The following is a 25,599-nucleotide window of genomic DNA, read 5'->3' as shown; positions in this document are numbered from 1 at the left end:
TTCACGCTGTTGCCTAGGGTGGAAGCTGCATCTTGTTATGAGGGAACATGAGACAAACCCAAACCAAACTGTGAGACGTTGACAGAGACACGGCCTCACGTTTTCAAAACTGTGAAGGGCATGAAAGATAAAGACTGAGTGATCTAAGACACACACACACACACACACACACACACACACACACACACACACACTCTTTGAGGTCTTGGACCAGGAAAAAACTTTTCTGATGTAAAAGATATTAATGGCAAAATGTAAAGAAACTCTATGATTAGACAACACAGGATATCAATGTTAATTTCCTGCTATTGATCACTGTATTTTGCTTACGTAAAATAAATAAATAATTTTTTTTTTTTTTTTTTTTTTGAGGCGGAGTCTCGCTCTGTCGCCCGGTCTGGAGTGCAGTGGCCAGATCTCAGCTCACTGCAAGCTCCGCCTCCCGGGTTTACGCCATTCTCCTGCCTCAGGCTCCCGAGTAGCTGGGACTACAGGCGCCCGCCACCTCGCCCGGCTAGTTTTTGTATTTTTAGTAGAGACGGGGTTTCACCGTGTTAGCCAGGATGGTCTTGATCTCCTGACCTCGTGATCCGTCCGTCTCGGCCTCCCAAAGTGCTGGGATTACAGGCTTGAGCCACCGCGCCCGGCCTATAAATAATTTTTAAAAACTGTCCTTGCCTTGTAGAAAACACACACTGAAGTACTTAGAGGTAACCAAGCACCATATCTGCAACTCATTCTCAAATAGTTCAAGAAAAAATATATCACACACACACACATGGATAAAGCAAATATGGTAAAATATTAACAATGGGGAAATCTGGGTAAAGGGCACTCAAGAATTGTTGGTACTGTTGCAACTTTTCTGCAAATCTGAAACTATTTCAAAACAAAAAGTTAAAATTAAATATAGTTCAAAAGACCTACTGAGGCTGGGTGCGGTGGCTCATGCCTGTAATCCCAGCACTTTGGGAGGCCAAGGCAGGTGGATCACCTGAGGTCGGGAGTTTGAGACCAGCCTGGCCAACATGGTGAAACCCCCATCTCTACTAAAAATACAAAAAATTAGCCAGGCCTGGTGGCACGTGCATGTATTCCCGGCTGCTCCAGAGGCTGAGGCAGGAGAATCGCTTGAACCTGGGAGGCAGAGGTTGCAGTGAACCGAGATTGTGCCACTGCACTCCAGCCTGGGCAACAAGAGTGAAACTCTGCTCAAAAAAAAAAAAAAAACAAAAAAAAACAAAAAAAAAAAAAACAACAGAGACTTATTGTATAACATGACTATAGTTAGTAGCAATGTGTTGTACTCTTGAAGACTGCTAAGAGTAGATTTTAAGTGTTCTCACCACAAAGAAAAGTGTGAGGTAATGCATATGTTAATTAGCTCAATTGAGCCATTCTACCAGACTTCAAAACAATATGCCATACACTATAAATATATACAACTTTGTCAATTAAAAAATTTAAAAGCATGTTTAGTGAAGAAAATGTGCTACATTTTAAAGCATAAAATTAAAGAAAACATAATCCAAACTCTTATTTGGTTTCATTCTACCAGTTTTTTACATGTATATTACAGGACATACTTTTTTTTTCTTTTCTGAGATGGAGTCTCGCTGTTGCCCAGGCTGGAGTGCAGTGGTGCCATCTCTCAGCTCACTGCAACCTCCACCTCCCAGGTTCAAGCGATTCTCCTGCCTTAGCCTCTTAAGTAGCTGGGATTACAGTTGCCTGCCACCATGCTTGGCTAATTTTTGTATTTTTAGAAGAGATGGGGTTTCACTGTTGGTCAGGCTGGTCTCAAACTCCTGACCTCGTGATCCACCCACCTTGGCCTCCCAAAGTGCTGGGATTACAGGTGTGAGCCACTGTGCCCGGCCATGTTTTTAACATGATTGGTGTTATACTACACATAATTTTGTTCTACTTCTTTTCATATATTAAATTGTGAACATTTTCTCGTTATAAATTCTCAAATGTCATTATATTTTCACTATTACAATGTCAAGTTACAGTACATTTTCTAGTACAGAAAAAAATTAAAATTGTTTAAAAAAAAGTCATGAAAAACAGGATTGATATATTTTCAACATAAGTCTTTGTAAGCCACTGATAAGTTCCTTAAAATAGAATTTCTGGCCCAGGCGCAGTGGTGCACGCCTGTAGTCTTAGCACTTTGGGAGGCTGAGGCAGGCAAATCGCTTAAGCTCAGGAGTTTAAGACTAGCCTGGGCAACACATCAAATCCCTGTTTCTACAAAAAATACAACAATTAGCTGGGTGTGTTGGTGCACACCTGCAGTTCCAGCTAGCGGGAGGCTGAGGCATGAGAATCACTTGAACCTGGGAGGAGGAGGTTGCAGTGAGCCAAGATTGCACCACTCCACTCCAGCCTGGGCGGACAGAGCCAGAATTTGTCTCAAAAAAAAGAATTTCTGAATTTGTCTTAGACATATTTCTGAATCAAAGGGAATAAATATTTTTAAGGTCCCTGACTTACTGTCAAATTATTTTTCAAAAAGCAATTTATTTTCAACATTTCTCTGCAGCTCTTCCTCTTCAAGGCACACTGCTAAGCTGAAGAGACAGGAGCAATTCCACAAAGCACTGTGCGCACAGAAGCCTAGCAGCGGGTGGAAGGAGAGAAAGCTGAAACACAGGAATTAATAAGCACTTAAGGGAGGCCATGACACCTGTGCCCAGCAGCGAAGGCAAACTGAATCGAGCAGTGGCCTCTCCTTCTCTGGTGGAAGACACATCTTTATCTCCTTGGCAACATTAAACAGATGGCGGGAGCCGGTTCATGTGTGGGTGAGTCTGGTAGTGGTTAAGGAGGGCTTCCTGATGGAAAGGGACTCAAAAGGGCAGGTGACAGAGTGGGGAAGAGGCCACACACCAAGGCCAGAAGGGAAAATAAGGTCACGGCTTTAAAAGGAAAAACCGGCTGGGTGTGGTGGCTCACACTTGTAATCCCAGCACTCTGGGAGGCCGAGGCGGGAGGTTCACTTGAGGACAGGAGTTCGAGACCAGCCTGTCCAACGTGGTGAAACCCCGTCTCTACCAAAAATATTAAAAAACTAGCTGGGTGTGATGACAGGCGCCTGTAATCCCAGCTACTCGGGAGGCTAAGGCAGAAGAATCGCTTGACTCTTGGATGTGGAGGTTGCAGTGAGCCAAGACTGCACCACTGCACTACAGCCTGGGCACAGAGGGAGACTCTGTCTCAAATACATACATACATACATACATACATACATAAATTAAAAAATAAATAAATAAAATCACACAATAAGTGGCCCTTTGTACCTGGCTTCTTTCACTTAGAATAATGTTTTCAAGGTCCATCCACGTTGTAGCATGCATCAGCCCTTCATTCCTCTTCATGCCTGAGTAACATTTCATTGTATGGATATACCACATTTTGTCTATCCATTCAGTGGGTGATGGATACTTGGATTGTTTCCTCTTGGGGGCTCTTATAAATATTGTTGCTGGCTAGGCACAGTGGCTCACGCCTGTAATCCCAGCACATTGGGAGGCTGAGGCGGGAGGATAGATTGAGGCCAGGAGTTTGAGACTAGCCTGGGCAACACAGTGAAACCCCATCTCTACAAAAAATTTAAAAAACAAGAGGCCGGGCGCGGTGGCTCAAGCCTGTAATCCCAGCACTTTGGGAGGCCGAGACGGGCGGATCACGAGGTCAGGAGATCGAGACCATCCTGGCTAACATGGTGAAACCCCGTCTCTACTAAAAATAGAAAAAAACTAGCCGGGCGACCTGGCGCGCGCCTGTAGTCCCAGCTACTCCGGAGGCTGAGGCAGGAGAATGGTGTGAACCCGGGAGGCGGAGCTTGCAGTGAGCTGAGATCCGGCCACTGCACTCCAGCCTGGGCCGCAGACTCCGCCTCAAAAAAAAAAAAAAAAAAAAAAAAAAAAAAAAAAAAAAAAAAAAAAAAAAAACAGTGAGGTGTGGTGGTGCACATCTGTAGTCCCAGCTACTCAGGAGGCTGAGGTGAGGGGATCACTTGAGCCCAGAAATTGGGGGTTACAGTGAGATATGATCCCAAGACTGCACTCCAGCCTGGTGACAGAGCAAGACCCTGTCTTTAAAAAATAAATACATAGGCCGGGCGCGGTGGCTCAAGCCTGTAATCCCAGCACTTTGGGAGGCCGAGACGGGCGGATCACGAGGTCAGGAGATCGAGACCATCCTGGCGAACACGGTAAAACCCCGTCTCTACTAAAAAATACAAAAAATTAGCCAGGTGAGGTGGTGGTCGCCTGTAGTCCCAGCTACTCGGGAGGCTGAGGCAGGAGAATGGGGTGAACCCAGGAGGCGGAGCTTGCAGTGAGCTGAGATCCGGCCACAGCACTCCAGCCTGGGCAGCAGAGCAAGACTCCGTCTCAAAAAAATAAATAAACACATACATACATACATACATACATACATACATACATAAGGGCCGGGCAAGGTGGTTCATACCTGTAATCCCAGCACTTTAGGAGGCCGAGGCAGGCGGATCACCTGAGGTCGGGAGTTCGAGACCAGCCTGACCAACGTGGAGAAATCCTGTCTCTACTAAAAATACAAAATTAGACAGGCATGGTGGTACACGCCTGTAATTCCAGCTACTTGGGAGGCTGAGGCACGAGAACCACTTGAACCCGGAAGGTGGAGGTTGCAGTAAGCCGAGATCATGCCACTGCATTCCAGCTTGGGTGACAGAGAGAAGTTCTGTCAGTATAAATGTTTTCTATTTCTGTGTTTACATTTATTTATTTATTTATTTATTTATTTATTATTATTATTTTTTTTTTTTTTTTTTTTGAGACGGAGTCTCGCTCTGTCACCCAGGCTGGAGTGCAGTGGCCGGATCTCAGCTCACTGCAAGCTCCGCCTCCCGGGTTTACGCCATTCTCCTGCCTCAGCCTCCCGAGTAGCTGGGATTACAGGCGCCCGCCACCTCGCCCGGCTAGTTTTTTTGTATTTTTTTTTTTAGTAGAGACGGGGTTTCACCGTGTTCGCCAGGATGGTCTCGATCTCCTGACCTTGTGATCCGCCCGTCTCAGCCTCCCAAAGTGCTGGCATTACAGGCTTGAGCCACCGCGCCCGGCCCAACAAGTGGTTTCAAACCAGTTCTTCCACAAGCTGACAGGGAACAATGGTACTAATGAGACAGACAGGCCAGATGGCCCATGGGCTGAGGCCTCAGAGGGCACCATATTGGTCATTCCCTCCCCGGTGTTGCTTGCATTTCACCTTGGTGTTAGGTCATTGCTATGCATTTAAGGCTGGTGTCAATCAATTGTGTATTGAGGCCAGGCATGGTGGCTCACACCTGTTATCCCAGTGCTTTGGGAGGACAAAGTGGGAAGATCACTTGAGGTCAGGAGTTCAAGACCAGCCTGGCCAACATGGTGAAACTAAAAATACAAAAAGTAGCTGGGCATGGTGGTGCACACCCTGTAATCCCAGCTACTCAGGAGGCTGAGGCAGGAAAATCGCTTGAATCTGGGAGGCGGAGGTTGCACTGAGCCGAGATCACGCCACTGCATTCCAGCCTGGGTGACAGAGCGAGACTCAGTCTCAAAAACAAAGTGCATTGAGCACCAGCTCTAGGTCATCTCTGTGACCTGTGCTTGGATATTCATAGCACATGTTTAAATTCTAGAATGTGGGTAGTAGGGTTACTAAAAACCCACAACATGAACGAGTCAGTAATAATTACATGCCATTGCTATGGTGACAAAGGACTGTCATGCAGTGTCTATAAAAGCATTATAATTATTACACCATTTACAAGATTGCCCATACAGAGCTTTCTATTGCCCCATGTTGTCTTACAAGGAAGACAAAATCCTTTGGTGCTGGCCTGACATTGTATCATGCCTGCTGCTCGAGACAGGTACACTAGGTTACCCAAGATGCTGCTTTAGACTGAGGGCTTCACGCTCCATTTGTCAGACACCACCAAGAGAGCTGCATACTTGACTGCAGCGAGCTGTGAAGATGTGCTTGGGTTGGGAGAACCACGGCTCTGCTGCACCTGCTGGGGCTTCCTGTTAGAAAAGAGACCCACCACATCACATAGTACACCTGTCTGAGAGGCTAGAGGGAAAGTCCTCCAGGTCACAGCACCAGAAAAAAGTCCTCCTGGGCAGTGACCCACATTGCATGGCTTCACGCTGAACTCTAAGCAACGTCTAGTGTGGGCAGGGTGACTCCGCTAGGACCCTGGCCTCCATAAGGTGACTCAGTGGTTCAAGCAGCTTTTTCTCTTGTCATTCCACCACCTCAATGTACAACTTCCGCGGCCGTCCTGATGGGAAGAAGGTTGTTGGAGGGCCCGGTCCTGGCTCTTAAATGCTTCCATCCAGAAGTGACATACATCACTTCCTCTCACAGACCATTACCCGAAGTTAACTTCAAGAGGGCTTAGAAATGTGTGGGAGCCCAGAAACACAGTGAACGTATGTCTGCTGCAGGTGTCCAGGACTAGCTCAAGGTGACAGGGAACAGGTGGCACAACTGGTGGGAATCTAGTTGCTCAAGAACTCATGATCTATAAACCGGATTTTTAAAAACTGAGATAGAAGCCGGGCACGGTGGTTCACACCTGTAATCCCAGTACTTTGGGAGGCTGAGGCAGGTGGATCACAAGGTCAGGAGTTCAAGACCAGCCCGGCCAACATAGGGAAACCCTATCTCTACTAAAAATACAAAAATTAGCCGGGCATGGCGGTGCGTGCCTGTAATCCCAGCTACTCGGGAGGCGGAGGCAGGAGAATTGCTTGAACCCAGGAGGTGGAGGTTGTGGTAAGTGGAGATTGTGCCATTGTACTCCAGCCTGGGTAATAGAGCAAGACTCTGTCAAAAAAAAAAAAAAAAAAAAAAAAAAAAAAAAAAAAGAAAGAAAAGAAAAGAAAAGAAAGAGAAAGAAAGAAAAGAAGAGAAAGAAACCTGAGATACAGACTGGGAGCAGTGGCCCACGCCTCAGGCCGAGGCAGGCAGGATCACTTGAGGTCAGGAGTTTGAGACCAGTCTGGCCAACATGCTGAAACCCCATCTTTACTAAAAATACAAAAATCAGCTGGGCGTGGTGGTGGGTGCCTGTAATCCCAGCTACTCAGAAGGCTGAGGCAAGAGAATCACTGGAACCCGGGAGGCAGAGGTTGTAGTGGGATAAGATTGGGCCACTGCACTCCAGCCTGGACCACAGAGTGAGAGTCAGTCTCAAAAAACAAACAAACAAAAAAGAACTGAGATAGAATTCACACACCATAAAATTCATCATTTTAAAGTGTAAAATTCACTGGTTTTCACTATATTCACCCACTGTGCAAGCATCACCACTACCAGATTCCAGAGCATCTTAATACCTCCAAAAAGAAATCCCACACTCATCAGCAGTCACTCCCTACTCCTGACCTGGTTTTTGTTTTTTGGTTTTTTTTTTGAGACAGGGTCTCACTCTGTCAGCCAGGCTGCTGTACAGTGGCATGATCACAGCCCAGTCTCCTGCATTGCTGGGACTACAGGCACTCACCACCAAGCCCCGTGAATTTTTTGTAAGAGATGGGGTTTCGGCCGGGTGCGGTAGCTCACGCCTGTAATCCCAGCACTTTGGGAGGCTGAGGCAGGCAGATCACAAGGTCAGGAGATGGAGACCATCCTGGCTAACACGGTGAAACCCTGTCTCTACTAAAAACACAAACAATTAGCTAGGTGTGGTGGCGGACGCCTATAGTCCCAGCTACTTGGGAGGCTGAGGTAGGAGAATGGCATGAACCCAGGAGGCAGAGCTTGCAGTGAGCCGAGATCGAGCCACTGCACTCCAGCCTGGGCGACAGAGTGAGACTCTGTCTCAAAAAAAAAAAAAAAAAAAAGATACGGGGTTTCGCCATGTTGCCCACGTTGGTCTCAAACTCCTGGGCTCAAGCCATTAGCCTGCCTCAATCTCCCAAAGTGCTGGGATTACAGATGTAAGCCACCAAGCCCGGCCCTGACTTGTTTTTAACTAATGAACAGAGTGAGTTGTCTAACAGAATACTTTCCCCTCTTATAATGTAATGTACACGTAATAACAGCATGTGCTAAGCACTTACAATACGACAGTCTGCTATTTCATTTCATCCTTACAACACTGCTCTGATGTACAGGAGCTGTAATTATCACAAAGGTTAAAGTTCCTTGTCCAACATCAGGGAATCAATAAACGGTGGAACCAAGATTCGAACCCAGGGCAACGGTCTCCAGGGCTATTCTGTCAACCATCTGTCTGCCCTTCAAGACCTTTTCAGGACACAGCAAAGTTACAGGTAGATGCAGCCTCACTGGATGACTTGGGGTTCATTTTGCAGCTGACATCCTGGCCACATCATCGGAGGACAGCATTGCCCAAGATGACATAACCCCTGCAGAAGGACACGGGATTGGTCTCATGTCCGGGTGGAGCTATTCTGCATCCCTGTAACCCTGGTGCTCATCAGACTTGGCATAACATGGGCACTCAATATTTGCTGCTTTTTTTTTTTTTTTTTTGAGATGGACTTTCGTTCTCGTTGCCCAGGCTGGATGGAATGCAATGGCGCAACCTCAGCTCACTGCAACCTCTGCCCCCCGGTTCAAGTGATTCTCCTGCCTCAGTCTTCCGAGTAGCTGGGATTGCAGGCATGTGCCACCACGCCCGGCTAATTTTGTATTTTTAGTAGAGACGGGTTTCTCCATGTTGGTCAGGCTGGTCTCAAACTCCCGACCTCAGGTGATCTGCCTGTCTCGGTCTCCCAAAGTGCAGGGATTACAAGCGTGAGCCTCCATGCCCGGTCGGCACTCAGTATTTGTTTGCTGAATGACTGAATGAACAGAATCTCCCAGACTAGAGTCAATGCTTCGCCCTCCAAGGCACGGCACACTGGCCCTTCAGCCAGGAAGGAGCATGGGAACAGAGCCGTGCTGCTTTCTAAGACCTCTTGGCCCTGCCTGAAATCACCTACTAAAGGGCAAGAAATCCTTTCAAATTTCACAGGAAAAATGGCAGGGGGCCAGGTACAGTGGCTCATGCCTGTAATTCCAGCACTTTGGGAGGTCAACAGGAGGATCGTTTGAGCCCAGGAGTTTGAGATCGGCCTGGGCAACATAGCAAGACCCCATCTCTGAGGAAAGGGGAAGGGAAAAAGAAAGACTAGTCAAGCATGGTGGCATATGCCTGTAGTCCCAGCTACTTGGAAGGGCTTAAGGAGTTTGAGACTGCAGTGAGCAATGATTCTGGGTGACAGAGCAAGTGTCCTGTGTTACAAAAAAAAAGAAAAAAGAAAAAGAAAAAAAGCAGGACACTGCACGTGGGAGGTACTAAGAGATTCAGAACCTTCACTTTGGACTGGCTGCCTCTCACTCTGGCATAAGATCGCTCCTCACTCTGCCAGATTCTCAAGCTTCACTCCCGCCTGTTAAAGTAATCACTCTGATTCTATTCTCTTGCTCACACCTCCCAAAGAAATGCCCTTACAGAATTTACAACTGAGCCTGAACCTCTCAGCCTCTTATCTAGATGGGACCCAGAAAGGGTTACCTGTGGGAACACCCCTGTTCCTGAAAACAGCGCCTCCACCCGGGCCTAGGCCAACATCATATTTCATCTTGCTGGTCTTTTCCACACACGACAGTAGTCCCGGCACCTCGAAGAGAGCTGGGCACATATATGGCGCTCTACAAACACTTGCTGACTACAGGGGCTACTGCCCATTGCTTTATTCAATGATTCTCGTGTAAAGGCCCACGGAAAAGCACTTTTTAAAAAAAAATTTCAAAGATGGGGTCTTGCTCTATCATCCAGGCTGCAGTGCAGTGGTGCAACCATAGCTTACTACAGCCTTGAACTCTCAGGCTCAAGTGATCGTCCTGCTTCAGCCTCTTGAGTAGCTGGGATTACAGGCGCCTACCACCATGCCTGGCTAATTTTTTAAACGTGTATTTTCTTGTTGAAGAGACAGATTCTCTCTCTGTTGCCCAGGCTGGTGTCAAACTCCTGGCCACAAGTGATCCTCCTGCCTCAGTCTCCCAAAATGCTGGGACTTCAGACATGGGTCATCGCACCCAGCTGAAAAATACTAACGAGAAACTGATCGGCTTCCTTTTTCCGATAATGTTTGCTATGTAATCCCATCTTTCTTTGCCCTGGCATCTAGGAAGCTCTGGGCAGAGTTGTGTGCTCAATTACAAGAGCTTTCCGGGACAGCTTTTTGATACCATCACCTCCCAGAGTCGTCCTCTCAATTACTAGGCTCTCAGCTTTCAGTTCCCCCTCCGGTTTTTGATTTGGTTGGGGAAAGCATGGAACTTGAAATTCAACAAACTCACAACGCAGTTGAGCTACGAAAGGCCGACAGACCTTGGTTCAAAACCTAGATATGCCACCTACGTACTCTGGGATCCTGGGCACACGATTTACCATAGCCCGTCTCCGGGATGACCATCCTCACAGTGCTATGTTGGTTACATGAGACAGAAACACCCAGTGCAGACACTCAACGGTTATACTCAACCCCTTTTATTTTCACTAGAATTTTCTATTATTCATTTATTTTGGGAATTTTCTATTTTTTGTTTATTATTGTATATTTTGAGATGGGGTCTCACTCTATCACCCAGGCTGGAGTGCAATGGTCTGATGATGGCTCACTGCAGCCTCGACCTCCCTGGGCTCAGGTGATCATCCCACCTCAGCTTCCCAAGTAGCTGGGATGACAGGGCACGCCACCACATCCTGCTAATTTTTAAACACTGATGTTTAAAAACACTAATTTTTAAACAGAGATGGTGTTTTGCCATGTGGCCCAGGCTGGTCTTGAATTTCTTGGTTCAAGTGATCTGTCCACCTCGGCCTCCCACAGTGCTAAGATTATAGGCATGAGCCACTGCGCCAGGCCCTAGAATTTTTTTTTTTTTTTTTTTTTTTTTTTGAGACGGAGTCTCGCTCTGTCACCCAAGCTGGAGTGCACTGGCCAGATCTCAGCTCACTGCAAGCTCTGCCTCCCGGGTTCACGCCATTCTCCTGCCTCAGCCTCCCGAGTAGCTGGGACTACAGGCGCCCGCCACCTCGCCCGGCTAGTTTTTTGTATTTTTTTAGTAGAGACGGGGTTTCACCGTGTTAGCCAGGATGGTCTCGATCTCCTGACCTTGTGATCCGCCCGCCTCGGCCTCCCAAAGTGCTGGGATTACAGGCTTGAGCCACCGCGCCCGGCCTAGAATTTTTAAAATAAACAAATTTATTCAAGTCTTCAGCATCCAGGTAACTGATCTAGACAGATTCAGAAAGAGTCAGAATATTCTTCAATTGTAAAATTATTACTGAATAAATTATCAACTACAGAAGGAACTCGAGACACAATTTTTTTTTTCAGAGACAAGCGAATATTTATTTTTGTGCCTTTCTTCCTATGTGTATTTCAAGTCTTCTTCAAGGCCCCAGGAATCTCTGGATTCAATTCTGTCCCTGGGCTGGGTCAACTGCTACAGGAATCTTAGGGAGCCTTGTACAAATGATAGAGTTACTCATTTACCAACATTAAACCCTAGAATAGAAGATGTAACAAAGCAGGACTCCTTCTTCCATGAAATGTGATTTCAGATGAGGCAGCAGCCAATGTAGAAAATGCTGGAATTTTTCCTTGGAACTGGACTCTGATGAGAGGTGCTTGCCATGAACGTAAGCTATTGTCTTTCCTTTTTTTTTTTTTTTGAGACTGAGTTTCACTCTTGCTGCCTAGGCTGGAGTACAATGGTGCGATCTCGGCTCACTACAACCTCCGCCTCCCGGGTTCAAGCAATTCTCCTGCCTCAGCCTCCCGAGTAGCTGGGATTACAGGCATGCACCACCACACCTGGCTAATTTTTGTATTTTTAGTAGAGATGGGGTTTCTCCATGTTGGTCAGGCTGGTCTCAAACTCCTGATCTCAGGTGATCCGCCCACCTCGGCCTCCCAAAGTGCTAGGATTACAGGCGTGAGCCACTGCGCCCAGCCAGCCACTGTCTTTCCTTTGACCCTTCCTTTCCAGTTTTTGAAGATAAAGCAGGAAATAATCTTCTCTGAAGATACTTGATAAAAATCTCGCCCCCCCATCCAAAAAACAACACATGCTTCCACTTCATTGATAAAAATTTACTGCAGTTTGGCACCTGCCTCTAGTTCAGCTGGTGGATGAGCTGACTGATGCACACACCCCCAGGAGATGGAGGTGTGCCCATCTCCTTGAGGAAGCCCACTCTATTTTTGGTAGCATGACGGGCTACTGAGAGGTGGAAAGGGCGCAAGAACCATGAGATCTCCTGGAAATGCTTCTCCAGGAAGACAATTTCATGAATGAGGTCTTCCAAGCAAATGACACCAAACTTTCCCAGGTGATCCTCAATCACTGTGTTGTCAGAGGGATGGTCTTATTCTTGACCTTGGCTTGTCCACGTTTCAGAACGAGTTCCTGGAGAGACTTCAGATTTGGAAGTCCCCAGGTCACAAAAGCTTCCACTATATGCAGCGTTTTTAGGTTCTGGAAGGTGACTTTTACAAAGACACCACTAAAAATTTTCTTTAGGCGAAGTCTTGCAATGGTTCTCTGCACCAGTAAACTCATCAATCCTTTCGATGCATACAACAAAGGCCAACGAGTGTTTATCTGGCGATTCCAAGGCATGAGGTTTCACTTCTAATTGAGACGCACCTTGTCATGTTTCTGCCGCCAGGAATCATGTAGGAATGATTTCAGTCGCTTAAATCTGAGCCCTTTTCCTTTCCTCTGCTCCTTCTTTGCCAAAAGTGCCTGCTTTGACTGGGTGGCTTCGAGGGCTTGATAAGTCTTCCTCTCTTTCAGGAGATTTTTCTGGAGCCAAAGGGAATTTTCTTTGCTCCTGCTTCGCCATCTTTCTAGTGTTGCAGCTACTGATCATGCACAACCCCACCACTGACACAAAATGTTATATCCGGATGGAAAACTAACGTCCTACCAAAAGTTCCTTTTTTTTTTTTTTTTTTTTTTTTGAGATGGAGTCTGGCTCTGTTGCCCAGGCTGGAGTGCAGTGGCCGGATCGCAGCTCACTGCAAGCTTCGCTTCCCGGGTTTACACCATTCTCCTGCCTCAGCCTCCCGAGTAGCTGGGACTACAGACGCCCGCCACCTCGCCCGGCTAGTTTTTTTGTATTTTTTAGTAGAGACGGGGTTTCACCGTGTTAGCCAGGATGGTCTCGATCTCCTGACCTCGTGATCCGCCTGCCTCGGCCTCCCAAAGTGCTGGGATTACAGGCTTGAGCCACCGTGCCCGGCCCCAAAAGTTCCTACTGTACCTTGGAATAATCTTCAAAAGTACAGATCAGGCCAGGTGCAGTGGCTCACACCTGTAATCCCAGCACTTCGGAAGGCCGAGGTGGGCAGACTGCTTCAGGTCAGGCATTCGAGACCAGCCTGGGCAACATGGTGATACATGGTGAAACCCCATCTGTACTAAAAATTACAAAACATTAGCCAAGCGTGATGGCGCACACCTGTAATCCCAGCTACTCAGGAAGTTGAGGCACGAGAATTGCTTGAACCCAGGAGGCAGAGGTTGCAGTGAGCCGAGATTGCACCACTGCACTGCAGCCTGGGCGACAGAGTGACAGACTCTGCCTCAAAAAAAAAAGAAGAAAAGAAAAAAACAGATACAGATCAGACCCAATTTTGACATCTGAGCTCAGTCAATATGCAGGAGAAAGCTCAGCAGTAAACTTGGGGGATAGAAGCCATATTTATTCATTCACCCATTCATCCAAGTGCCTGCCTTATGCCTGGCATTGTTCTATGCCCCAGCTTACACTTGCAGAAATGACAGGGAGGTTCCCTGTTCACTGACTCCACCTTCTAGTCCAACCATATTGCCACTAGGGAGGGGAGAATGAGACACCTTTAAGTCACTGTTTATCCTTTATGAAAGCAGATGGAGAAGAAAACATGCATTAAGACAGTGACAGTGACCGGGCCCAGTGGCTCATGCCTATTATCCCAGCACTTTGGGAGGCTGAGCAGGGTGGACCACTTGAGGCCAGGAGTTCGAGACCGGCCTGTCCAACATGGTGAAACCCTGTCTCTACTAAAAATACAAAAATTAGCCAGGTGTGGTGGCATGTGCCTGTAGTCCCAGCTACTCGGGAAGCTGAGGCATGAGAATCACTTGAACCTGACAGGCGGAGGTTACAGTGAGCCAAATCGTGCCACTGCACTCCAGCCTGGGCAAAGAGAAAGAAGGGGTGACAGAAGCAGGGTTCCAAGATCAACTAGCAATGGTGCCATGGGCAGATCCTGGGACGTGGTGGGGAAGAAAAGAGAGGGAGAATTATGGGTCAATTAAGGGTCAGCGCAGCAGGAAGTGACAAGGGGCTACAGTAAGACCACAGCAGTAGAAAGAGATTCAAAGGGCCGGGCGTGGTGGCTCACACCTGTAATCCCAGCACTTTGGGAGGCCGAGACAGGCAGACTGCCTGAGGTCAGGAGTTCGAGACCAGCCTGGCCAACATAGTGAAACCCTGTCTCTACTAAAAATACAAAAATTAGCTGGACGCGGGGCCACGTGCCTATAATCCCGGCTACTCGGGATGCTGAGGCAGGAGAATGGCTTGAACCTGGGAGGCGGAGACTGCAGTGAGCTGAGATTGTGCCACTTCACTCTGAGCGACACAGCGAGACTCTGTCTCAAAACAAAAGATTCAAAGACTAAAAATTTACAGGACTTGGTGGTGGTGGGAGACCCAGAATGGAGAGGAAGGGAAAAAGGACAGCTGTCTTTTGTCCCTGGAGCTTCAGGGTCCAGGAAGTCGGTGAGGCCACTGACAGACAGCACTCTTGTTGTGGAGGTTTTGGGGACAGGGGCCAGGAGCTTTTGATCACCATTGTGACACTGAATGACTCCTGAGTTTGCAAATCACATTACCTAAGGAACGCGTCCAACGTGTCCGCGGAAGACTGTGTGGTGTCCGCGGAAGACCTTCACAAAGGTTCTGAAGCCCTTTACCAAAACCAACAGTGGCTTTTCTTCACAAGACCACAAATACCTGCTGGAACATATTCTGATGCCTGGACTGTGTACCAGCCAAACTGCACTCTGAATGATCCCGGGCACCACTGGTTAATATACTCTCCTGTGTATTCAAGAGCTGCCATCTCTGTTTGCAGTGTTGAAAACTCACCCCAGGTGACCTAACGGTCATTACATATGAGTTCAGAAAGGTGATCACAGTTCATGTGCTCCTAACCAGCCCTGCACACCTTTGTACAGACCCGGCCTACCCAATGCACTGATGACGCATGCCCACAAAGATCAAAGTATCACCAGGACACAGTGCTCTAAGAACACTGGCATCAACACCGCAGAGGTGATGTGATGCTGAGCTCAGAAACAGGGTTGCAGGAAAAAGTACTGAAGATAAAACAAGGGTAGATAAATAGAATGACTAAGCACTGGTCCTAACTTTCACCTAGAAATAAATTACGTCTGTTCCAAGTTAGAGGACACACCCCACGGCGCCCCATCTTCCTCCCCGTTACTACATCCAAGTAGACAAAAGGCAACTTTTCCCCTTCTATTCTCCTACCAGATGTCTCCTAAAGAATTCAATTCTTTTTTTTTTTTTTTTTTTTTTTTTTTTTTTTTTTTTTTTTTTTTTTTTTTGAGACGGAGTCTCGCTCTGTTGCCTAGGCTGGAGTGCAGTGGCCGGATCTCAGCTCACTGCAAGCTCCACTCCTGGGTTCACGCCATTCTCTGCCTCAGCCTCCGCGAGTAGCTGGGACTACAGGCTCCGCCACCTCGCCCGGCTAGTTTTTTGTATTTTTTTTTTAGTAGAGACGGGTTTCACCATGTTAGCCAGGATGGTCTCGATCTCCTGACCTCGTGATCCGCCCGTCTCGGCCTCCCAAAGTGCTGGGATTACAGGCTTGAGCCACCGTGCCCGGCCCAAGAATTCAATTCTTAAGCTGGACACAGTGGCTCACGCCTGGTAATCCTAGCACTTTGGGAGGCTGAGGCGAGTGGATCACTTGAGATCAGGAGTTTGAAACCAGCCTGGCCAACACAGTGAAACCTCATCTCTACTAAAAATACAAAAAAAAAAAAAAAAAATTAGCCGGTGTGGTGGCATGCGCCTGTAATCCCAGCTACTTGGGAGGCTGAGGCAGAATTGCTTGCACCTGGGAGGCAGAGGTTGTAGTGAGCCAAGATCACACCACTGCACTCCAGCTTGGGTGAAAGAGTGAGACTCTGTCTCAAGAAAAAAAAAACAGATTTCAACTCTTGGAGAACAGTCCACAGCTTGGCCACCAACATATTTTAGGTTAGCCTTGAAACTGACGCATTTCGGGAAACTACGTGTACAATTCTCTCAGCTATGTACAGATGCTGCACAAAGGAGGTCCGAATGCCACACCCTCCAGCACTCCAATTAAAGGACAGTTCTTAGATATCCCCCTATCCAAGTCACCTCTTTACAAGTGAAATAAATAAGCTTCCCACATCAACGGTTTGCTGCACAAGCCACCAGAAGGATCAGGTTCCCTGGGGCTCTGTTCACAACACATCCAAGCATCCACTGAGTTGCCACACCGCCCAGCGTCAGAAGTAACAGTTACTGGGCTGGGCACGGTGGCTCATGCCTGTAATCCCAGCTTTTTGGGAGGCTGAGACAGGAGGCTCACTTGAGGCCAGGAGTTCGAGACCAGCCTGGGCAACATAGCCAGACCCCCCCCCCCTTCTACAAATAACAATAAATAAATAAATAGAGAGAAAAGCAAAGAAAGAAACAAACTGATGAATGTGGCTCCAGTGAATCCAACCAACTGGAGCCACCGATCTGCAAAGAACCATGGTTTGCCCCATAAAATTTCACCATCTTCTCTCCCTCTCTCATGCATATACACACACACACACACACACACACAGATACAGACAGGCATGTGCACACTAATCCCAACAAGAACACAACTGACGTAAACATCTCGCTTGGGGAGGAAAGACTTTTAAGATGCAGAGCTCTAAAACAGTACGATTACAAATTTAGGCACGGTAAAAATTTCCCAAATGGTTGTTCATTCACCCAGAGAGGATATTAGGCAGTAAGAGAATATTCAGTACAAGAGAACACTGTTCCTGAGCAGGGCGTGGTGGTGCACACCTGTAGTCCCAGCTACTCGGGAGGCTGAGGCACGAGAATTGCTTGAACCCAGGAGGCAGAGGTTGCAGTGAGCCAAGATCGCACCACTCCAGCCTGGGTGACAGAGTGAGACTCTATCTGAAAGAAAAAAAACCACTGTTCCGAGCTAGTCACATCACCCTGACCTTTTAAAATGCCTCCCCATCTCTTCACATGGTTCCTAAGACCATTTCAGACAAGTGCTACCATGCGACCTCAGCCTCATGCAACCTACACCCTACACGCCCCCAGAGCTGGTGTGCCTGGGTGGGCTCAGAGAACTCCTAGCAATCCTCCGAGACCCTACTCAAACATCACCTCTTCCCTGGAGCCCTGCTGTGGAAACAAACAGCAGGCTCAGCACTAATAAAAGCCTCACCCCATCATCTCGAGAATGAATGCAACACACCGTGCCATTCTTGTTGAACTGTATGCTTACTTCCCTCCCTGTGAGAGTTCTCAAGTGCCCGAACCAGAACCTACACATATCCTAAGGCTGAATGTGTGCTTTTTTGTGTGTCATGCTACAGGGATCCAAACAGTGCCAAGAAGAGGAAGGACCCACTGTTGAAAGGGAACACGTTCTCAGCTGTTCCAGAGGCAGGTGGAGTGGGGATTCTTTCTCTGACTTTACTAATGAAGAAACTAAGGTTTGGTATAGATCAGTGGCCTGTGCAAGCAGGTAAGTGACCTCTGACTCTTCTCCCACCTGCCTGGCGGGTCCAAATTTCTGCCCAATGCCAGATTACAAAACTGCACAGCAAAACAAGTTGTCTTTTTTCTTGCGGCAGGGAGGGAGTTGAGATAGTCTCATTCTGTCACCCAGGCTAGAGTGCAATGGCGTGATCTTAGCTCACTGCAACCTCCGCCTCCCGGGTTCAAGTGATTCTCCTGCCTCGGCCTCCTGAGTAGTTGGGATTACAGCTGCACACCATCACACCCGGCTAATTTTTGTATTTTTAGTAGAGACGGGGTTTCACCATGTTGGCCAGGCTAGTCTTGAACTCCTGACCTCAACTGATCTGCCCGCCTTGGCCTCCCAAAGTGCTGGGATTACAGGCGTGAGCCACTGTTCCCAGCCTAGAATTGGCATTTTAAAGTCTTTTAAGACTGTAGCCACCTGGGAGACTGTGTGCTAATGAGCACAAAATCTTTGGCCAGGTGGTAGGTACCTGTAATTCCAGCTACTCCGGAGGTTGAGGCAGAATTCAAGCCAGGAGAATTGCTTGAACCCAGGAGGCGGAGGCTGCAGTGAGCCCACTGCGCTCCAGCCTGGGCGACAGAGTGAGACTCCATCTCAAAAAAAATAAAAAGAAAATTGTCATTTCTCCATTTCACCTTTTTCTAACTTTAATTTTTAAGTGAGTCTGACATATAATAAAAAGTTAGGCCGGGCGCAGTGGCTCAAGCCTGTAATCCCAGCACTTTGGGAGGCCGAGACAGGAGGATCACGAGGTCAGGAGATCGAGACCATCCTGGCTAACATGGTGAAACCCCGTCTCTACTAAAAAAATACAAAAAAACTAGCCGGGCGAGGTGGCGGGCGCCTGTAGTCCCAGCTACTCGGGAGGCCGAGGCAGGAGAATGGCGAAAACCCGGGAGGCGGAGCTTGCAGTGAGCTGAGATCCGGCCACTATACTCCAGCCTGGGCGACAGAGCGAGACTCCGTCTCAGAAAAAAAAAAAAAAAAGTTAAATCCCAACATGCTCAGCTGTGGCCACACACAGTGCTAGTGCCAGAGCTTGACCTGTTTCTCTGGCTCCTCCCTAAAGCACAAGGACGCTGAGGCTCTTGTAGGGGTGGCCAGTCTCTCTGGAACCATGAAAGGTCCTATGAGCTTCCATCAGAAAAAAAAAAAAAAAGAAAGAAGTAAGAAAGCCAGGCATGGTGGCTCACACCTGTAATCTCAGCACTTTAAGAGGTCAAAGCAGGAGGACCACTTGAACCCAGGAATTCGAGACCAGCCTGGGCAACATGGCAAAACCAAATCTCTACAAAAACATTTTTAAAATTAGCTGGGTGTGGTGGTGCGTGCCTGTACTCCCAGCTCATTGGGAGGCTGAGGAGGAAGGATTGCTTGAATCCTGGAGGTTGAGGCTGCAGTGAGCTATGATTGTGCCACTGCACTCCAGCCTGCACGACAGAGTGAGACCTGTCTCAGAAAAAAAAAAAAAAGTTCCGTAAGAGTTAAATTATTTTTAACTTGAAGTGTTCCATGGACTTCATGAGTAAACGTTCTGGATTTGCCAAGCAGTTTTGATTTCAATTGGCCTGTCTCCCAACTATGCACAGACTTACCTAACACAGATCCTAATTTTCAAGGGGTTAAGGGTGGATCAACTCAAGAGTCAACCAACGGCAGGTCCTAAAATTCAGGTTTGTCAGGCAGCAAACACCCTCTGTGGCATTTGCAAACTCCTACTACCCAGGACGATCCACACCTGATTTTCATTGGCTGTGGTCAATGCTGCGGTTTTCAGGAATATCCCTGGGTTGCTGCATTTCAAATCTACCTATTATTTTTTTCAAGTGCTAGACCGGAAGAATTTTGGAAAATTAAGACCACTCCTAAGTTTCCACACCACCACACAACTGGCAGCTAGCATCCCATTGTCTGAAATGCAGATGTTGTACAAATATTTTTTATAATAAGCTATCTGCTCAGCAAAACAGTTTCCAACATTAGATAGTATGAAGGGCACAAGTAGCTCAAAAACCACTCTCTTAAAAGGAAAATAAGAACTCCTAAGACAGTCCTCCTCCCAAAAAAAAGGAAGTGGACCTTTCTGGGTTCCCTGGTTTACTAACTGGGCCTTTGGAACTGTTCTTCTGACCAAGCCAACCCCATAACCACTCAAAAGGGATTTCTGCAGGTAGAACTTGCAAATGGTTAATGAATCAATGCCTTCTCCATAAAACAAGGCCTGAGGAATTACAGCAGTGAACAACGGTGGGGGATACTGGATTCCAGAGGGTCCCATAAACGTTCTGCTTACAAGGAGGATTAAAGTTCTCGATGCCACTCTCTAGGACCCTGTCTTGATTCTCAGAATCTTAACCCTGTGGGGAGAGCAGGGTGGCTGTCTTACTACCCGACCCACTGATCAGGAAACAGAGGCTCCAGGAGGTATCTTGCTATTGCGCCAAGAATCAAAGCCAAGCCAGGGCCACCCAGTCCAGTCCTGTCTCCCTTTGTGCTGGCATCATTCTCCAGCTTGGCCAAGCTCAGAGGGAAGGCAAGGCTGCAGCTTTAAGGGTTTAAGAGAGGAGACAGCCACTTTCATTGAAACAGCCCCAAACTCCTTAATACTGGTCACCAGTTTACACAAGGGTAACTCGCTTTGAAAAACAATACGCAGAAAGTCGAGGTCAAGCTCACCGAAACCTCCACTCTCCTCCCCCTGGCGCCCAAGAGACCTTGAACTCTTACCCAACTGCTCTCCCGAGCTAAGGGTGTCCCGGCTCCCCCAGGAGAGCCGAGTACCTGTGTTGTGGGGGCCGCCGGGACACCTGCCTGCGAGGGGCACTGCCCTCAGGGATGCAGGCCGGACGGGGGGCTCTCGTGATCCCTCCACTCAGCCCACCTGATGCTGCAGGGTCAGATTCGGGTCCCATTAGCATGCATCGAGAGCCTCTCAAGTTAAGTACCCCCAGAATTCGCTGCCTCCCGAGGCCCATCGTACAGATGGGGAAACTGAGGCTCGGAGAGTTAAAGTGACTTAGCCCGTGGGGGGCGGCGGCGCGGGGACTGGACCCCGAGCCCTGAGATACCGAGCCCCGACCCTCAGCCGAGGGCCTGCCGGGCTCTCTCGGCCCAGGCTGTGGAAAAGTCGACCCTCAGGCCGCCGCGGGAGGTCAGCTCTAGGGAAAGGGCGACGCGGAGGAGGGCCGGGGTGGGAGCCATGCCTTCCGCCGGAGCGTCAGGCAAGACGCACAGCGCCCCGGCCCGAGGGCCCACCCCGACGCGGAGAGTCAGGCGGCCGCGGCGAAATGAGGCGCCCGGCAAACTCCGAGTCCCGGGGCCCGACCTCACCCACCCAGCCGTCGCCGCGAAAGCTAGCACTCACCGCGGGCGGCCCGGCTGCTCTCTGGGGCACCTGGGCAGGACGCAGGCCCTCACCACTGAGGCGCTACCACGGCCCGCGCCGGCCGCGGGGGTGAGGGCGTGGCCACTGGGCCGCTGCCCCGCCCACTCGAGCCGCGCGCGCATTCCCGGAGACCCGCGCTTCCCCCTGCAAATCCTCGCTCTTGGTACGGCCCGGCCACGCCCCCTCGCGGCTCCTCAGGGTCGCCCGGTGGAGAAATCAAAGTGCGTTGTTCCAGGGGTGGCGGAGTCGCCTGGCCTCAGCGGCTGCGGCTTCTACAGCTCCGACCCTGCAGTTCACCGGGCCAGCTGCCCACCCTCCCGGGGGTCACCGCAGAACCATGGCTGTGCGCCCGCAGGTCTAGCCTCCTCCTTCGGGCCGCCGCTAGCTCGTGATCGCCACATTGTCTCCTCCACGGCCCTGTTTCCTCACCTGAAATTGGCGAGGCTTCAGGCCCAGGTCGTCTCCCTGGGTTCCCTCCCAGCCTGACGGCGGAGGGCATTCTTTTGTTTTTAGAGACAGGGTCTCGCTCTGTCGCCCAGGCTGGAGTGCAGTGGTGCAGTCACAGCTCACTGCAGCCTTCAACTCCTGGGCTCAGGCGATCCTCCCACTTCAGCCTCCCAGGAGCTGGGACTACAGGCGCGCCACCACACCTAGCTAATTTTATTTGATTTTATTTTTGCAGAGATGCGGTCTCGCTATGATGCCCAGGCTGGTCTCAAACTGGTCTCAAGCGATCCTCCCTCCTCGGCCTCTCAAAGTGCTGCGATTACAGGCGAGAGGCCACCACAGGCTGCCTAGGGCTCACATTCGAAGGCTGGCCTGTTGGGCGTGGGAAGTGACCAAGCAGGAGGCAAGCCCTGGATGGAAGAGGAGTTGGGGGATACAGAGAGCTTCTGGGGTTTGAAAAGTCTGGCAGCCTTGGTCGGGGTATGAAGCCCACCTCTGCCTCCTGCTATGGTTTCTACGTTACAGGGTAATGAAGATTGAGTGGTATAACCTTTGTTCCTAAAGGATTTAGAGCAGGGCGTTAGTAAGTGTTCTCATCGCCATTGTTATTATTACTACTACTACTATTATTACTAGGTGTGCTGTGAATTCCTTTTGCGGCACTGTGCAACTCACTTCTCTCAGAGTCCCTTCTCCATCTTTTAAAAATAGGCCAGGCACGGTGGCTCACGCCTGTAATCCCAGCACTTTGGTAGGCCAAGGTGGGTGGATCACCTGAGGTCAGCAGTTCGAGACCAGCCTGACCAACATGGCAAAACACCGTCTCTACTAAAAATACAAAAATTAGCCGGGCATGGTGGCGGGTGCCTGTAATCCCAGCTACTCAGGAGGCTGAGGCAGGATACTCGCTTGAACCCGGGAGGCAGAGGTTGCAGTGAGCCCAGTTCGCACCACGGCACTCCAGTGTGGCTGACAGAGTGTAATATATATAAAATAATATATAAATATAATTACATAATATATAATATAAATGTTATATTTGTTATATTTATATATTATATAAATAATATATATTATATAATACATATATTATTTATTTTTTGAGACGGGGTCTCCCTTTGTCACTGAGGCTGGAATGCAGCCTCGACCTCCTGGGCTCAGATGATCCTCCTGCCTCAGCCTCCCTAGTAGCTGGAATTACAGGCATGCGCCACCACACCTGGCAAATTTTTGTATTTTTGTTTTTCATTTTAAAGAAAGTTGACTGAAATTTTTTTGTAGAGATGGTGTTTTGCCATGTTTCCTAGGCTGGTCTCAAACTCCTAGCCTCAAGCAGTCCTCCCACCTTGGCCTCCCAAAGTGCTGAGATTACAGGTGTGAGCACTGCACCCAGCCTAATTTTTTAATTTTTTGTAAAGACAGGGTCTAGCTATGTTGCCCAGGCTGGTCTTGAACTCCTGGCCTCAAGGGATTCCTTGCCTCAGCCTCCCAAATTGCAGGAATTACAGGTGTAAGCCACCATTCCCATCCACTCTTCATCTTTAAAATATTGTGAAAATAGCCAAATCCTATATAAAGAGATTATTACCATGGCCCAGGTGCCAGGTTTCCTATGTGCAGGAACCGTCCCTCCAACAGGTTGGATGAATGCAGTAGTCCTCAGGGTGGGGCACAATACCTGTCCAAGTAAGGGACTGAACAGGTAATTCCACACTCACCCCGCGAGAGAGCTGGGGAGAAATTCATCACCCAGATATCTGATACTCTGTGCCATCTTTTCAACACTCTGTTGGACATCTCTGGATGTCCCAGTGAGGCTTCAAATTTGGACTCTGACTCCATGCCCCCTGCGTTTTTGTGAAACCAGAACTCCAAAAACACTGAAACTCTGTCTGCTAATAATATTATAGCATCACTAAGGAAACATCAGGAAACAGGCATCTTCCCTCTTTCGCCTTTTCCCATTGAACCAATAACAGGGTCCTATGGATTCTACCTCCAGAACCTCCGCTTGTCATCTTTTCTGCTGTCCCTGTTCCACCTGGATGATCTCAGCAACTTCTTGACTTTTTTTGGGGGGATGGAGTCTCACTGTGTCACCCAGGCTGCAGTTCAGTGGCACCATCTCAGCTCACTGCAACCTCCACCTTCTGAGTTCAAGCGATTCTCCTGCCTCAGCCGCCTGAGTAGCTGGGATTACAGACTCGTGCCACCATACCCGGCTAATTTTTGTATTTCTAATAGAGATGGGGTTTCACCATGTTGGCCAGGCTGGTTTCGAACTCCTGACCTCAGGTGATCCATCTGCCTTGGCCTCCCAAAGTGCCGGGATTACAGATGTGAGCCACTGCACCTAGCCAGCTTCCTATTTATGACACTTCTGGTTTCTGCTATACCCACTGGCAAGGAAGCTTCTTTTTTTTTTTTTTTTTTTTTTTTTTGCGACAGGGTCTCACTCTGTCACCCAGGCTGGAGTATAGTGGTGAGATCTAGGCTCACTGCAGCATCCACCTCCGGGGTTCAAGTAATTCTCCTGCCTCAGCCTCCTGAGTAGCTGGGATCACAGGTGTGCACCACCACAACTGGCTAATTTTTGTATTTTTAGTAGAGACGGGGTTTTGCTATGTTGGCCTGGCTGGTCTCGAACTCCTGACCTCAGGCGTTCTGCCCACCTCAGACTCCCACAGTGCTGGGATTACAGGCGAGAGTGACCACACAGAGCTGAAAGCTTCTCTTCTTCAGTTACTGTCCTCCTCATTGCCCAATCTTCCTGTCTTTCCCTTCCCACTCCCACCCCAAAAAAGCACTCTCACTGGCCAGCTGGGGGGAAAAAGTAGGTTGCATCCACATCTCACATATTACACTAATATAAATTCCAGATAGATAAAATATTTAAATGATTTTTTAAGGGAGAAGGGAAAAAAAGCCCCCAAAAGTCCATAGGAGAATTGGTGTTAATAATCCCCAAGAAGCATTTCTAAATTATGAAATTATGACATAAACTCCAGAAGCCATAAATGAAAAGATTGAGAAATAATCTGGGCCAGGTACAGTGGCTCACGCCTGTCATCCCAGCATTTTACGAGGCCAAGGAGGGAGGATCGCTAGAGCCCAGGAGTTGGAGACCAGCCTGGCCAACACGACAAAACCCTGTCTCTACTAAAAATACAAAAATTAGCCGAGCATGGTGGCACATGCCTGTAGTCCCAGGGGTGGCTGAGACAGGAGAATGTCTTGAATCCGGGAGGCAGAGGTTGCAGAGAGCTGAGATTGCACCACTGCACTCCAACCTGGGTAACAGACTGAGACTGTGTCTCAAAAAAACAAAAACAAACAAGGGGCCAGCAGGACACAGTGGCTCACACCTGGAATCCCAACACTTTGGGAGGCCGAGGCAGACAGATTACTTGAGGACAGGAATTTGAGACCAGCCTGGCCAACATAGTGAAACCTCATCTCTTAAAAATACAAAACATTACCTGGGGTGGTGGTGGGCGCCTGTAATCCTAGCTAGTCAGGAGGCTGAGGCAGGAGAATCCCTTGAACCTGGGAGGCGGAGTTTGCAATGAGCCAAGGTTGCACGGTTGCGCCTCTGCACTCCAGCCTGGGTGACAGAACGAGACTCTGTCTCAAACAAACAAGAAAGGAAGCTCATTGCTTAAACAGAACAATCTCTAAGACAAATTGATAAAAGAAATATGTAAGGTACAGAACAGTAGGTATAGAATGTTGCCGTTTGTATGTTCTCAAACAATTGTGGTGGGAAGTGAGGGAAGAACATATATACTAGGTATACATATTAGCCTGTATGCGCATGAAATACCTCCTGAAACAAACAAAAAGGTGGGGGAGAGGGTAGTA

General features: G+C 48.6%; 1 protein-coding gene and 1 pseudogene across 1 annotated transcript in view; both read right to left on the bottom strand.

Annotated features, from left to right (window-relative positions):
* LOC104681218 (NADPH--cytochrome P450 reductase) overlaps nucleotides 1-21,364 on the bottom strand; it is a 76,111-nt gene extending 54,747 nt beyond the window's left edge. Inside the window, exon 1 of the mRNA XM_010387439.2 lies at nucleotides 21,271-21,364. The gene's annotated coding sequence lies outside the window, so the exon portion shown is untranslated. The remainder of the gene's footprint in view (nucleotides 1-21,270) is intronic.
* Nucleotides 11,967-13,007, bottom strand: LOC104681217 (annotated as a pseudogene).
* Nucleotides 21,365-25,599: the final 4,235 nt, after the last annotated feature.

Source organism: Rhinopithecus roxellana, chromosome 6 (genome assembly GCF_007565055.1).
Source record: "Rhinopithecus roxellana isolate Shanxi Qingling chromosome 6, ASM756505v1, whole genome shotgun sequence".
In the NCBI taxonomy this organism is placed as follows: Eukaryota; Metazoa; Chordata; class Mammalia; order Primates; family Cercopithecidae; genus Rhinopithecus; species Rhinopithecus roxellana.
The sequence above is the reverse complement of the archived record's forward strand: the minus strand, read 5'-3'. Positions and strand labels throughout refer to the sequence as shown.